Below are 17,181 nucleotides of genomic sequence, written 5' to 3' on the forward strand. Positions count from 1 at the left end.
TTTTGTTTTACATTACTCTGGACAAGTTGTGAAGGTAGAAAAACATTTAAATGGAATATTGAATTATGTTCTGTTTAAATTTTAGTATATACTGTGTAAGACCAACTAGCTTCTATGGAACAATAAATACTATATGGTTACACTGGTTGTCATGGGCGAGTGGAGTGGGGGGTTGGGCTGAGGATGGAGCTATTCATTTTATACTTTAGATTGGAGTTGACGACTGTCAGTCCCTAGACAAATCCATTTCTTTTTCTTTTTTTTTTTTTTTGGCTTTTCTGTTATCTTCTAGATAGAAAGAAAAGAAAATTTTCCAGTTGGGTTTCATAATACTTGTGGTTCTGATTTTTTTCCACCATGTTCCTGAGTCCTTTGTAAGGAGTCTCTAGTCTGCATCTCTTTGTAAGATTTGCCATCTCTGTGTTTACCTGAGGGCAGCACCCAGCTCTGCGTGTTTATTTTTCTCCTCTCTGTACATACTGGCCTTTCCACTGCTCACATCCTGGGGTGGCTCACGTTGGAGTGACTGACAGTGAATCAAAATTAAAAACACCAGTTGGTATTAAAGGTCACTGCTTTATTAGAATTATTCATTCAAATACAATTAACTTACCCCTGCTCTGGAGGGAAAAGAAAGAGTTTACGCCAGGGAGAAGGAAGGATCTAAGGGGTTCTCCATTTACAGCCTTTCTCCCATTTGAATTTTTTTTTCCAACAACTTTATTGACATGACAGGCAGCTTGAAACAAAGGAAGAGCAAAGAGTGGGAAGGTGTTTCCTTTGATATACACGAGGTAGGGGTGACTTCCTTATTTTGAACATAGAATGAGGTTTGGGACAAGTGGGTTCTTAGAAAACCTTGCTCAAATAGTGATCCACAGAACACAGAGGGTAAAGATTGCAGCTACCTTCTTATCTTAATAGGATAGAAGCACACTGAGGGACCCTGACTCATCACTATTTTATCTCTTCTCAGTACTTACACAAGGGGGCACTTTCATTTTTGGATCTTGGCTGCCTTTGAAATTCTAATGAAATCTATGGGCGGGACATTGCAGCAGGAGTGTATACTACAGGCGCCTAAAAGATTGTAAACAAATTCATGAGATCTCATTAGAATCTCCTCTACCATTAAGAAACTCTGTTCCAGATTAAGAATTCCTTTCTTTGTTATTCATTCATTCATTTGGAGTCAGACAACCTGGGCTTCAAATCTTGACATGACCCTGGGTGTGTTATTTAACCACTCTAAGGCTGTATCCTTATCTCTGAAGTTGATAAAAATAGTGCCTACCCAGTGACTGTTTTACGGATTAAATTGGAATTTGTAATGCTCTTAATTGCATATTTAAAATAAATGGAAGTTTTGATAAATATTACATGCCATTATTTATCACCTATGTTCTGGCACTTGTGCTAAGAGTCGGGAAGAAAGGGTTAAAAAATAAAATCACTATCCAAGCCTTCAAGGATGTTAGAATCTTCTCAAGGAAAAGCACAGAAGAAGTATCAATAGCAAGGGACATGATGAAGTCTATAGAAACAGAAAGTAGGTTAGTGATAGTCTGAGGGTCGGTGAGGATGGGGAATGACAGTAAATGGGCACAAAGGAACAAAGGACCAAGGTTCTTTTTGGTGAAATGTTCTAAACTTGGATTATTGCGGTGACGAATGCGCAGCTCCATAAATTTACTGACAATCATTGAATTGTATATTTCAGTGGCGAATTTATGATATGACATAAAAATACCTCAATAAAGCTCTTAAAAGTATAAAATAGCATGATAGTGTGGGTGTCCGTATATGCTAAGGGCTGTGGTCAAAGAGAGGAAGGAGTGACCCCATGCTACAGGAGGAAACTTCACAGAGGAAGGGATGCTGAGCTGAGTCCCTAAAACTAAATAATGTTTGACAGGGTGGATGGTAACGTATTCTAAGCAGAGAAAGCCAAGTATCAAGTTCCTCAGGCAAACAAGGGTCAAATTAACTTGCTGCATCAAAATGAATATGTTGATTATCCTTACACCCAAAGTATTGTCTTCTTTTCATATAATATAGAATGCCCATTTGGCTAGTATTATGTCCCTCCTTCCCAACCCAGTGATAAGTTATGCTTGACCCAAGAGGAAGTAAGGTAGACCTGAACTGGTAAATGTGCTCCCCCTCAAATCATTGGAATGTAGCTTTGAAGTCTGCTAGTCCGATTGTCCTAAGTTGAAGATGAGGAAACAGAGACTAGAGCAATGGACTCTGTATGTTTTTTGAGCACATCCCACTTAAACAAAACAAGCAAACAAAAACCATGGCCCTGGCATCCACTCATCAGGGCCCACTGGGATTTCTTCTGTGTGCACATGTGGGGTAGGGAGAGGCTTTGTAGCACAATATCTGAAAACCCTAAGTCTTTGAGCTCCAGTGATAGCTTCATTACATAGTCATTTTAGCTCATGAAAATGAGGTTTGGGTTTTGTTCATTAACTTAATAGTATGTTATAAGTAGTTGTAATGACCTGCATAAGAAAGAAGTGACAGCTGAATTTGCATGTCATTTGTCCAAAAGAATCAAAGAATATATCAACCCAAGAGGGTTTTGGATGATATCCCACGAATCGTTGAATGGAAAAGCCAAGTGGTTGAAGTTAATTGCTCAGTAGGTACATGGGAGAACCAAGGTTAGGACACAGTCTTGTTTCCACCAGAGCAGGCTGCTCAGCACCATACTGGAAGGTCAGTTAATGCCCCAGGATACAAACATGTCTTTCCTAGGCAGCCAAAGTTAGTGAAAGACCATCTTCAAACAGAATGGAAGGAGTTGACATTGGACGTGAGTCTGATCAAAGAAAGCAAGAAGGTTTGGAAAATAGGTCAAGTATTATGTGTCTGAAGCAGTGCTGGTCATCCACCTTCATGAAGCTCAAAGTGTGTATGTCTGTTGTGTTTATGGTTGTGTCTCAGAAGCTGGGTGTTCCTGTATATGTAATTTCATTCTTTGGAACAAAGGGCTCTGAAGGGGTGCAATTCCTAGAGCTATGCACTCTAATACTCTTATACTAATACTCTAGTAACTTCTGAAAACTCATCCTCCTGAAAACATAAAATAGGAGTCCTCCTTGATTCTACACATGGCTGGGAAATAACACTTAATCACACTCACCCCATCTTCCTTGGGAGATTTTTGTTTCCTTTTTTTTTTTTAAGCGTTTCCTGTTTCTTTCTAGTCCTAAGAACACAGCAAGTTCACTGGAGAAATAGGCTTCCTATATAATTACAAATAATCAGAGAGCAGTGTGTGTTTTACTTTCTCCTAGAATGTAGCACTGCAGTCAGGTCAGGAGTGGTGTCAAATAAACAACTTCACTGTTTTGGATTTTTTCAAGGCTGAGGCTCCAGATAAAACAACTGCCTCTTACACACAATATGCCCTGTGATCACATGTCATGATTGATGACAAGTCAAAACAAACTTTGTTTACTCAACTCTAATGCAAATGTGACCATCAGGGTTCTGTGTGGTTCTGAATGTTATTAGATAAATAAGGTCCATAAACCCAGTAGAAGTAGAGGTCTGTTTTCCAAACAATGGAATGTTTCCTTTCCATACCTTTAGGGGTCAACTTCAAAGAGGAAATTCACAACCAGTTGGCTCACTCAAAAGGCTTGAGTTTCTTCATTTTCCAAGTAGTTACTAATCTATACTCGCTTTACTTTATGTGGTCAAAGGCAGAGTTCCTCAACCTCAGCACTATTGACATTTGGGGCTGGATATTCTTTGTTGTGGGATCTGTTCTGTGCATTGTGGGATGTTTAGCAGCACCCTTGGCCTCTACCCACTAGATACTAGTTGAACCCCCTCAGTTGTGACAGCCAAAAGTGTCTCCAGACATTGTCAAATATCCTTTGAGGGACGAAATTACCCCCAGTTGTGAGGCATTGGTCTAGTGTTGCCCACAAGAAAAGAAAGTTTCAGTGCCAAATAAAAGCAACCCAGAAAAATAGTATCATACATAATGTTAAAGAAAATTCCAACAGGAACTTAAACATTCCTGACAGTAATGACTGTTTTGAATAAAGGAAATTTAAGTGATCTTTAAAACAAACAAACAAACAAACAAAAGGCAATCCTTAGCTAATACTCCCATCAGTCTGGACGCTATTTTCCAAAAGTGAAATCCAGAATTTGTTTTTCTCTTTCTATACATAGTCCCATGGTATACTGAAAGAAACAATTGTCTTTAATTTTTCTTGCAGGAAATACCGCACCAACTCAATGGGAAAACACAAGTGAGGTCATTTTTTTCTTGCCGACTAGAACATTCCCCTGAGAAATTTCAGTCATTTCCTTATACCACTATAGTTTATCCTTGGCCTTTCCTTAAGCATATTTTAAGAAATTCTTCGCATATTCATCTTCATTGGCGCTTCTGTTGTTATAATGAGGCATTTGTTATAAACATTAGTGACCATAATCAGATTTTAGTTTGAAACCTTATATCGGCCAACTTATGTAGGAAGGAATAGAAGTGCTGACAGTGTTCCTGAAGAAGCAGTTAACACAATTTAAATAAAAAGGTTTATGGCTAATTTCAACTCATTTAGTGAATTGTAATTATATGATTACCTATAGAACCTCCATCGTATGGTATTTGAAAGATCAAAGTTAGTGAAAAGTCAGCATGTAATTAGTTTCTTGCTTTGGAGCATTAGGTAGAATTACTGCAAAGAGGCAAAACTATCATTTTATAGAGACCCTTAGGAGATTTATAATGATGGTAGACAAATATATGCATACAATATCAGTTGGTGTGCTAAAATTTAATTTTCATGAGGAAATGTAGTTGAAGATGATCACAATACATGGGGATGTTCTTATTTTAATATTGTTGGATGTTATTATTAGAGAATCATATCAAAAGATATGTCACCAGGGAGAAAATATCATTTATAAATCACTAATGAGTAGCAAACAGTGTTTAGCTTGGAGGTAGGAGGCATCTCTTCACAATGTGCATTTATGATCAAACACAAAAGATCAAGTGCAGAAAGAATAGTAGATCTATATTTTATTTCGTTCTGCTAAGGAATATTTTTCTGTAGTTAGGGTTGCAGTGCGTACATTGCATTTCCTTCTCATCAGAAAAGATACTGCAATTAGTAGAAAGAGATTTTTATTGTGTCTAATCTGGAACTTAGCCATTAAGATAATGCATGATTGTACAGGTAAAGTATTGTATAAATTTTATTTATGTCCTCAGAGTAATAATAGCTGTGCCACTAGTTTATCTAAGAGAACTCATCTGGAAATCTCACGGCTGACAGCGGGCATCCCCTGGGGGCTTTGTTGAGATTTCTTGCTTTTAAACGTAGGGTGAATTCAAGCAGTTCTCAAGCCCTAGGGTGGGGATCTTTGGACCTTCCATTGCCCATGTTTCAGTACATTAGAGTAGATCTAAAATTATTTTGTACGGAAAATCTTAGTCATGGTCCCAAGCAAATCCAGGTTCCTGACTACCTCTAAATAGCCGCTGAATTGTCCTCAGGGAAATTATGAGAACTTCTTAAGTGCCTCATTCTTCAACTAGAAGATACCAACTCTTCTTTACCAGCTCAACAGACTGTTAAAATGTATGTCTCCAATCCTAGCTGGAAACCCAGATGAACCACCATCCAGGCCGATACTAATCTTGAACCATTTTTGTAATGGTGTATGTGTGATTCAGCTGTCTTTTTCTGGAACATCTCATGTTTACACTGATAGTTGGAAATCTGTGACCTTAAGCCACACTATTCTTTGGACTAGTACCATCTAACCACTGAAGACAGTGATGATCTAGCGCCCTTAGAAATGCTTTCCTAACACCTGCTCTGTAGACCTTGTTGTTTACATTACTAAGTATCTTCTTTGTGACAACCCTTGGAGACTTTTGTTTCTTGTTTTGGTAACAAGAATAGTGCCTCTCCCAAACAGTGGGTTTGCTTCTGTATCTTCTGGGCAATAACCAGTTCTATAACTTTTCATATTCTCCTATTGATGTTAACTTCCAGGAATTTTAAAGTCAACTTTGTCCTCCATAAAGTGCAAAGGACTTAACGGTAAATATTTGTGGTTCAAATTGCCTTTTTCATTTCATTTAATATCACTACCCATGTTGTTTCTTTTCCTGATCTTTCTTATTCTAATATAGCTTATCTTTCTGAATAGTATATTTTTGTAAGTCATCTTAAATCTTTCAGGGAACCTAGGAGATATAATACATAAAATAAAATTAGTCTAGAGACCATGCATTCTGGCTTTTTCATATTAATTAATAAGCCAGGCAGGTCTTCAGAGAAATCAGAGAGACAGATTATCATGTTTTTTATCATTTATTTGTGAATTGCTTGTAATTTCTTCATGAGGCATCGCACCACCAATTCAGCTGACTCTTGACGATGATAGGTTGGCTCACAGAAAAGGAGGAAGGGAAAGCTGGAAATATCCAGAAGGTAAGGACTGAAAGAGCAAAGCAGGATATTCTTAGGAAAGTCATGGAAATCTGCAGGCATGAAGCCAAGAAAATACAACAATAGCAGTGTGGAGATTTCAGAGAGGAAGAAGTCTAGAGCAGCATCTTATTTATTACCAGCTGGGTTCCCCTCTGTTGCTTCAGAGAATCACTAAGCATGCTTAGTGAATCATAAGAAAAATCACTAAGCATCTTTAAATAAATTCCTGTTGCTAGTCATTCTGGAGGATGCTAACTAGAGTTGCCCTTGTGTAAAGCTTCTTGATTGCAACTCAACACCCGCAGTATGGAGCATGAGGCTGACTTGTGGTTTGGGTTCATGCTCAAAACCTTCATTTATTTGTTTGGTCCCCAGCACTTTATTTTATGTGATTGGTCTGCCTCAAACAGGAGTTACGTTTGTTCTCCTTCAGTTTAAGAGACTCTGAAGCTTGGGTGGCTCTTTGGGTTTTTCTCAAGGTTCTTCTGCTAAAATAATGAATTCCATTTATTCCATATTCTCTATATTTTAAGTCAGAAATCATTTCAAATACTTTGCTCAACTTGGTGAAAATCATTTTGTAACACCTCAATTTTCCAATCTGAGGAAAACAAAAATGCTTTGCAATAGTAGATCGACCAGATAAAATGGGCAGGTTTGATGTCATCTCAAACATTCTTGGAAAAGGATAGGAAGCTTTTTACTGGACCTGTTTGACAAAAAGGTGGGTGATGTGTGGGAATGCGTTCTGACTGAATTTTTTGTACTTAGAGTCAAGACATGTAGTACGTCTAGAAAAGCAAAGAATATTTTTAGGACAAACCACCTTTGATGTAAGCATTATCAACTGTTGTAAAACTAATCTATGCTTTTAGAGATCAGAATAGAGGTTCCCTTGGAGTGAGGGATAGTGGCTAGAGCTGGAAAGGAGGCTTCTGGGGTCATGAGAATTATTGTTTCTTAATCTGGGTGCTGATTACCGTGTGTGTCAGGTTTATGAAAATTCATTGTGCTATACACTTATGGGTTTTGTACTTTTCTATATGTATGTTAAAAGGGTTTTTTATAAAGTTACCATTGGAAAGCCAGGAGAAATAGGCAATCTCATACATTTCGGGTGTAAGTGTCCATTGATATAACCCCTATGGAAACAGTCTGGCAATATCTATCAAAATTATAAATGCATGTGTTGCTCAGTTCAGTAGTTTTCCTTTTGTGAATTTCTCCAACAGATAAGTTGCACACATGAAAAATGGTGGATGAATAAAAATATTCATTCACTGCAGCGTTGTTTGTGACAGCAAAAACCCAAACAACCTAAATGGCCACCAATATGATCAGTTAAAGAATAATACATCTATATAATGAGATGCTCTGCAAATGTTTAAATTTTTTTAACAAAATAAGAAACTTCCCATATACTGACTTAGAAAGATCTTAAGCACATGTAGTGAAAAAAGAAAGGAATAAAAAGTGTGTGTGTGTGTGTGTGTGTGTGTGTGTGTGTGTGTGTGTGTACCTTTTAAAAGGAGAGAAATTATATTTCTTTTCAAGGGCACACAAGAAACTGAGTGAGGTATCTTTATTAGTAACCTATCTTTTTTGTTATTTTTGAACTAGTACATAGATTTCCTTTACACAAATGATTTAATTAAAAATAATTGCAAAGTTAAAACAAATAGACTCCAGCTGTGGTGAAATAGATATTGCAGGGCTTGCATTACTACTCAAAATGGGAAACAATGCAAAAGAACTTTAAAAAAGGTATTACTTATAACTTAACCTTCATGAAGACGAGCCATGAGGCAAAGCTCTCTTGAATCCCTCCAGTCTCTCTTCATGGGTAGATATTACCACCTAGGTTCTGTTTCAGTAACGTGGTCAGGGAAGAGGTGGGCCCTTATTGCAACAGGGCTATCTTCCACACCACGGCAACGTGCTTGAGGAGCTGACTTCTCTCATCTACTCCAAGGTCCCCAAGAAGGGACCTCGGCAAGCGTAAAGCCCATCCTCCTCACAGATGGGGAAACCAAGGCCCTGATCAGTGTGGGAAGTTGCCCAAGGTCACACACATGGAATCTCATCCAGAATATCAATCCAGCTTTCCCAAATCAAAGTACATCATTGTGTGCACAGGAAGCCTAGTTCTCTCAGATGAAAACTCACATGACAGAGATAAAACTTCCTGCCCTAAACTCCAGAAACCCTTTCAGTATCATTCTGAATCATGATGATCTAAATATGAGCACCTTCATCAGAATTCTGTCTTCTCCTGGGTCAACGGTCTACCAGAAGTTTCATGGATTTATGCACTAGAAATGCCTGGAGTTGGGGTGAACTGAGAATGGGACTCCAAGCCAGCTGGTCGAGGCTTTGTATAAAAGTGGGTGAAGGGAAAGAGAATGGGGTCAACTTAGTAGGAAAGTGAATCGTGCATATCACATAAAGGCCAGATATTTTTGAAATATCTTGGAAAAATGAAATGTGAAGCGCTCCCTGATAAATAGGCTTCATGTCTTATGCCACCGTTGATTGCTTGGTTCTGGTAAGGGAAGGTTATTGTCAAGGGTTGTGAGGTTGCATGTAGCTTCAGGTGGAAAGAGAACCATGATAGATTAATGACTAATATAATTAATTCACGATGTCTGTCGTGTGCATGGTCTCAGGGTGTGGGTGAACATGCACCCTACCCATCAGATCCTTCCTTTAATCCTTTCCCCAACTTTTTAGCACATATTCTTTCTCAGGGACTAATCGCATAATTGCGTTGAAGATGACTTACCATCATATAGAAAAGGCAGACCCTCAAAGAAAAAATTCTAAGAAATTCCAATTAGATCCCACATTCCATCTCCTGCAACTTTTTTATGAGTTTACTTTCTCTTTGAAAGCAAAAGCAGGAGTCACTTCCATCATCAGTCTAATTCAACCAAATGTATATTTTTTGAAGAAAATTAGGGAGCACGGTGTGCCAAGCAATCTGATCTATCAGTTGTCTCCACGTCTGTGAAAACCCCTTTCTGGAATAAAATGCTTTCCCCTTCTTTGTCTCCAGTGGGTCCCTCTTCCTCCTGCTTTCCCTACCGTAAAAACACCAGGCTGTGCCTCTCAGAGCAAGTTTTATCAGGAACTCCACATTTAAGGACTGTGGCATGTGGTTCCCTAAAATAGAAAGCTTTGTGACCTTTTGCAAAATCCTTGCCATTCCATATATCCTTCCCAGATCCACAGCCCATTCTTTCTGTTGAAGGGAACAGTGTAAAGAATCCACCATCAGCAAGAGGCTCTGGAGCCCAGCAGGGTCCTGGTGGATGCATGCATATACATGGGATCAGGGGTGAACCGGATGGACTGTCTCTCCCAGTGAGTGAAAGTCTTAAACCGAGATTAACCTTGAAGCTCAAATTAGATAAAAACAAATAGAAATTTCTCCACAGGAATAAGAGCTTAATATAAAGGAAAAGTACTTCGTAGCCCACATAACTTTAATTAAGATGAAAGGGTTTCCAAGTATCTGCTTCCTTGACAATCTTATGTTTAAAGATGTGTGTTGAGCTCAGTGTGAAGGAACTAGTCTATGCAGCTCACTATTCACTTTTACAAGGGCCTAGTTTGGGAGCTCTTTGTAGAGCCCTGGCGTTCATGTCCAATTTCCTCTCCACGCATGCCGTCCTCTAGCCCTTTGTTACATTCTTGGGGAATCTGTCAACCTCTTTATTGCAATGGTGGGTGCACCTAACAGCCCCTTCCAGTTGAGGGAAGGAATCAACACCCCCTTCCAGTTGTGGGAAGGCATCAACAAGATCAGAGACACCCACCTTCAGCAGCTACCTGTTGGAGAGCAGGTGTGAGAGATGGTTACACAATTCCTCACATGGAATTCATTAAGACAGGTTTTGTGCATCTTTTTCTAATAGGCAAGATCTAGTTGGCACAAGTTTACACACAAAGAAAAAAAACAGAGAGTCAGAAACCCATTCATTGAAAGACTAGAAAACCGTTCGATGAGGTTGTTAAAAAGATTGACTGGAATTTTTTCAGTTTGTCTTAGGAATACAGTTCTGATTCTTTGGATAAGCATCTTTCTATTTTGTTTGTGCTTTTAAACCCTGGCTAAATATCAGTATTTATTGTGGAACTTTGTAAGCCACAGATGCTCAAGGAATATCTCTGGTGCATCCAGAAGAGCAGTTAAGCACATGGATGTCAGCATCCTTCCAGATGTGCATGGGGTTGGCCGCACAACTTACTGAGTATGTGATGATGCATCTTTTATGAGGCTTTCCTCAACCTTAATTTCTAATCTGTTAAAGTGAGAATTCTAGTAGCACTTACTTTGTAATGGGAGAATTAAACTAAACAATACACATAAAATCCATATGTGCCAGACTCATAATAAGCATTTAAATAAATGCTAGCTCTTGATCATTAAGGAGTATAGATGTCCCAAACCCTACATACTTAAAGCATTTTCTGATGATTTAACTTCACACCTTCTAGGTGGAATCTTGGGTAAATTATTTTATGTCCCAAAGCCCTGGTTTCCATATATGTAAAATGGCGATAATATTTACCTGCCTGGGGAGTGGGGCTTGGATCGTTGTAAAGATTGAGAGGGGTAATATAGAGCAAGTGTAAGCCTGGTACAGTGTCTGGCAGTAATAAGATCCTAATAAATGTGAGCTATTAGTGATTATTATCTAAAGGCTGGTTAGCATGTTTTTGATAAGTGCTGTCCTTGGGAATCCAGGATGTGAGTGATATCTTTGTTCTGGTATCTCCGTGGATCCAGTTAAGGATGACCCGCAAAATACAGAGAATGTACATGATGGAGACTAGAAGATCCAAACTCGTAGTTCTTGCCAACTGATCTTTTTGTGATTTTAAAAAATGGTGGGGGTGGGCTTCCCTGGTGGCGCAGTGGTTGAGAGTCCGCCTGCCGATGCAGGGGACATGGGTTTGTGCCCCGGTCCGGGAAGATCCCACATGCTGTGGAGCAGCTGGGCCTGTGAGCCATGGCCGCTGAGCCTGCGCATCCGGAGCCTGTGCTCCGCAACGGGAGAGGCCACAACAATGAGAGGCCTGCGTACCGCCAAAAAAAAAAAAAAAAATGGTGGGGGTGGTCTACAACCAAATAAAACAAGTTTGGAAAATAATGCATACCAGCCCCTCCCTCTGAGTCCCCAGTCCTTTAGAGATTCACGATGCCTCTTTAAAAAAGAAAGAAAGAAAGAAACAGAAACCCATAGAACGTTATTTCATCTTGTGTTTTCTAGTCATTTAATCATGAACCCATTTTTCCTAGAATACTTATTACTGATAGAGATATTGAAACATATCCTTGTATATGAGTATAATCAGAAATAAAATGCTCTAATGTGTTGAGATCAGATTATTGTTTCTGATCCTGGAGGAATAGCCATTTCTCAGGCTTTTTTGTGAATTAGTATTCTGTAGAAGTATTATTCAAAGTATTGCTTGCATAAAGTTAAATGACAGAAAATAAGTTGACATCCAAACATGTCTTGCTCACTTCAGCAAGGAAAAAACACTAAATATTTCATCTATATAGCAGAACCCCAAGACGGTTGAGTGGTCCAAGCCATAAGGCCCAGTCTGTAGAATAGGGTGGCAAACTCACGTAGCTAGAGGGGCCAGATAGTGTAAAGAGTCAATTGCTGGGAAATTCCATGGCAAACATATCATAACAACCTATCCTTTATTTTTATTTTTTATTTTTTTGCTGTACATGGGCTTCTCACTGCTGTGGCCTCTCCCGTTTGCGGAGCACAGGCTCCGGACACGCAGGCTCAGCGGCCGTGGCTCACGGGCCCAGCCGCTCCGCGGCATGTGGGATCTTCCTGGACCGGGGCACGAACCCGTGTCCCCTGCATCAGCAGACGGACTCTCAACCACTGCACCACCAGGGAAGCCCCAATCTATCCTTTTTAAAAAAAAAATTTTTCCCCATCTTCTTAAAGCACCAAGTTTTCTGTTTTCTCACTTTGGATCAAGAGATTTCTTTATCTTAGGAAATACTGCAAAACTGTAACAACAAATTGCAACTGAGACCCACAATGGCAGATAGGCAATCAGGACTGGCAAAGTCTGTAGCAAACTAGAGACACATGCTCTCTGTGTAATGAGTGAAATGAAGGTGCAGCTGCTCAGAGCCAGCCAAGTGATGCCCGGGAGTGTGGGCCCAGTGTTGCCGTGCCTTTGGACTTTTAAAGGGAAGCTGAAATCTCCTATTTTTACATATTTGTTGAAATTGTTAAATATACACACTTGGGTGTGAGTGCGCACATGCCCACAGTCAGGCACAGAAGCACACACATATTTGTGGGTCCAGGTGGCTAGTTTATGCTCACTTCCCAGGGCTTGGGATTGTAGGAGAATGTTCTGATGGAACTGCAAGGTACTCCGTACACTGGGGAAACACCACCATCAGGAATCCAGCACTTCCTGCATTTAGGTCTCTGCAAATGTAGCTTTTCCAAGATGGGTTCAGATTCAAGGAGGAAGAGACTGTGGGTCTGATTTGTGCCAGGAAGTATTATGCCTTTGGGAACAACTAGCTTATTCATTCATTCTAATAATATTTTTGGAGTACCTACCATGTGCCAGGTGCTCGTCTAGAATCTGCGTCAGGGAAAGAACAAACCAGTCCCTTCTCAGAGTATAGATTCTGGTGGCAGGGGTGAAAAAGTAACTCTGTTTCCTCACTTTGTAACAGTCATAGTAACTACCCCAGAGAGGTGGGTGGGAGGAGAGTAAACATACAAATAAATACATGTTCATGGTGGTATGTACTATGAGGAAAAATAAGGCAGAGGAGGAGGAGAGAGAGTGATGGAGACTGGGGAGATGGTGGAATAGAGAGGGATCAGGTCTCTCCTGGGGAGGAAAAGGGGACAATGCACTGAAATTCTGTTGAGGCCCAGAAAATACAGTAGTACCAGCTCAGCTGGGGACCTGAAATATACCAAACCCTTATGATGTGTCAAGCACGGTGCTGTAAGCTTCACACATATCAAGGCCCATTTTATCTGCGCAGCCACCCTAGGGAGCACAGGCTCTGATTATCCCCTTTTAATAGAAGAGGAAACAGAGGCTCAGAGGCACTGAGTCCTCTGCCCTCTATCACAGGGCTCGTAAGTGACGCAGCTCGGCGGGGAGGAGGTGTCCACCCAAGCAGCCTGAACCCCCATCTTTGGTTCTCAGGTCCACTCAGTTTTCTGTTTCTTTCCTGGGATGTAGTGCAGTTGACGAAGACTTGCTTTAGAAGAGGAAGGGGCAACCAAGAAAACCCATCCCATTATCTGACTGCTTCAGCCCTGTCCCATCAACACATATACATAGAACAGAAGTGAGAGAATGGATTTGAGGTTCTAGAGGAAATGGAGTATCAGGAATCCAAATGACAAAGAGGAAAAGCATCTCACTATTTCCATTATGTTCCATATTGGACTTGATTTTCCCCCAATTTTTTCCATACCCATTAAAATCCTATTTCTTCCATTGTAAAATCGAAAACGTATCGCATTTTGTATTGGATTCTAATCCTGGTTGTCTCATTCCTATTTTCTAGCTTCCATACCCTTTTGGTCACTCAGCATAGAACCTCGCTCCTGATGGGTGTTCAGTAAATGTTAAACAGAGCAGTTGAATCTGTAGTTCTGTTTATTTGTTTGTCGATGCGCTTGCATGAATGTTTTCAAAATTCTTAGAGATCCTCAAACCAAAGTCGTCCTCTAAGTCTGAAGTGGTGTTATTTATAACACCCAGCCTGTGGAATGGCGTTGCAATCAAAAGAATTTTCCTGCAGAGCAAAGAGCAGAATGAACTTTTTATTCACTTTGTGCAAAAAGCCAAAATTAACATCTTTTTGCTTTTGCATTTGGTGTAGCATATTTAATTCAGGCCTGGGTTGGGAGTTTTTGGGATTTTTAAAAATCATTTGTTGAACTAAGGGCTTCACTGCTCCTGTGAAGTCCATCATTTCCTGGTATTAGATACAGCTTTTCATTTAATTAATTTTAATACAGTAATTTATTTTTATATTTTCCTCTAATCTTGTCAACCCAGTGTGGATTTTGCTTTTAATAAAGTACAGGGTAAGCTACTTAAAATGGACTAATTGGGCAAAGCCTGACTTGTCCATCTGATCAGAACGGACATTTGGAGGAAGGCGGGGCCAGGGGGAGGACAGCCAGCAAAAGGGAAGAAAACCCGTGTTTGGAATCCACGGGGCAGAGGCTGCAAAGTGAACAGAACTTGCCAAGCATGCAGAGGGTAAGGTTGAAACCTGCCTAGGGCTCCAGAGAGGGTTCAGAAAATTGATTTCCTTTATGGCTTAAGTAGCGGCCCTAGCTGTTATTAAGAGGGAGAGAAAAAATTATCCAGAGTTTTTTGGAAGTGAATTATAATTCTTTATGAAGTCCTATATGCAATTCTTCCTATAGCTCTGTCCCTGGGAAAGACTGCTCACGTGCACACTTTTGTCTGGGTTTGTAGCTCTAGATCTTTATTCTCTATCCTGTAGGCAAACTACAGACCCATTTTTTTTTAAAACATCTTTATTGGAGTATAACTGCTTTAAATGGTGTGTTAGTTTCTGCTTTATAACAAAGTGAATCAGTTATACATATACATATGTCCCCATATCTCTTCCCTCTTGCGTCTCCCTCCCTCCCACCCTCCCTATCCCACCCCTCTAGGTGGTCACAAAGCACCGAGCTGATCTCCCTGTGCTATGCGGCTGCTTCACACTAGCTATCTATTTTACATTTGGTAGTGTATATATGTCCATGCCACTCTTTCACTTTGTCCCAGCTTACCCTTCCCCCTCCCCGTATCCTCAAGTCCATCCTCTAGTAGGTCTGTGTCTTTATTCCCGTCTTACCCCTAGGTTCTTCATGAGCATTTTTGTTGTTGTTTTTTAGATTCCATATATATGTGTTAGCATACAGTATTTGTTTTTCTCTTTCTGACTTACTTCACTCTGTATGACAGACTCTAGGTCAATCCACCTCACTACAAATAACTCAATTTCGTTTCCTTTTATGGCTGAGTAATATTCCATTGTATACATGTGCCACATCTTCTTTATCCATTCATCTGTTGATGGACACTTAGGTTGCTTCCATGTCCTGGCTATTGTAAATAAAGCTGCAGTGAACATTGTGGTACATGACTCTTTTTGAATTATGGTTTTCTCAGGGTATATGCCCAGTAGTGGGATTGCTGGGTCATATGGTAGTTCTGTTTTTAGTTTTTTGAGGAACCTCCATACTGTTCTCCATAGTGGCTGTGTCAATTTACATTCCCACCAACAGTGCAAGAGGGTTCCCTTTCCTCCACATCCACTCCAGCATTTATTGTTGTAGATTTTTTATGATGGCCATTCTGACTGGTGTGAGATGATATCTCATTGTAATTTTGATGTGCATTTCTCTAATGATTAATGATGTTGAGCATTCTTTTGTGTGTTTGTTGGCAATCTGTATATCTTCTCTGGAGAAATGTCTGTTTAGGTCTTCTGCCCATTTTTGGATTGGGTTGTTTGTTTTTTTTATATTGAACTGCATGAGCTCCTCGTAAATTTTGGAGATTAATCCTTTGTCAGTTGCTTCATTTGCAAATATTTTCTCCCATACTGAGGGTTGTCTTTTGGTCTAGTTTATGGTTTCCTTTGCTGTGCAAAAGCTTTTGAGTTTCATTAGGTCCCATTTGTTTATTTTTGTTTTTATTTCCATTTCTCTAGGAGATGGGTCAGAAAGGATCTTGCTGTGATTTAGGTCATAGACTGTTCTGCCTATGTTTTCCTCTACAAGTTTTATAGTGTCTGGCCTTACATTGAGGTCTTTAATCCATTTTGAGTTTATTTTTGTGTACGGTGTTAGGGAGTGTTCTAATTTTTTTTTTTTTTTTTTTTGCAGTACGCGGGCCTCTCACTGTTGTGGCCTCTCCCGTTGTGGAGCACAGGCTCCGGATGTGCAGGCTCAGTGGCCATGGCTCACAGGCCTAGCCGGTCCACAACATGTGGGATCTTCCCGGACCAGGGCACGAACCCATGTCCCCTGCATCGGCAGGCGGACTCTCAACCACTGTGCCACCAGGGAAGCCCGAGTGTTCTAACTTTCATTCTTTTACATGTAGCTGTCCAGTTTTCCCAGCACCACTTATTGAAGAGGCTGTCTTTTCTCCATTGTATATTCCTGCCTCCTTTAGGAAAGATAAGGTGACCATATGTGTGTGGGTTTATCTCTGGGCTTTCTATCCTGTTCCATTGATCTATATTTCTGTTTTTCTGCCAGCACCATACTGTCTTGATTACTGTAGCTTTGTAGTGTAGTCTGAAGTCCGGGAGCCTGATTCCTCCAGCTCTGTTTTTCTTTCTCAAGATTGCTTTGGCTATTCGGGGTCTTTTGTGTTTCCATACAAATTGTGAAATTTTTTGTTCTAGTTCTGTGAAAAACGCCCTCGGAATTTGATAGGGATTGCATTGAATCTGTAGATTGCTTTGGGTAGTATAGTCATTTTCACAGTGTTGATTCTTCCAATCCAAGAACATGGTAGATCTCTCCATCTGTTTGTATCATCTCTAATTTCTTTCATCAGTGTCCTGTAATTTTCTGCATGCAGGTCTTTTGTCTCCTTAGGTAGGTTTATTCCTAGATATTTTATTTTTTTGTTG

This window comes from Mesoplodon densirostris, chromosome 10, assembly GCF_025265405.1.
Source record: "Mesoplodon densirostris isolate mMesDen1 chromosome 10, mMesDen1 primary haplotype, whole genome shotgun sequence".
In the NCBI taxonomy this organism is placed as follows: domain Eukaryota; kingdom Metazoa; phylum Chordata; class Mammalia; order Artiodactyla; family Ziphiidae; genus Mesoplodon; species Mesoplodon densirostris.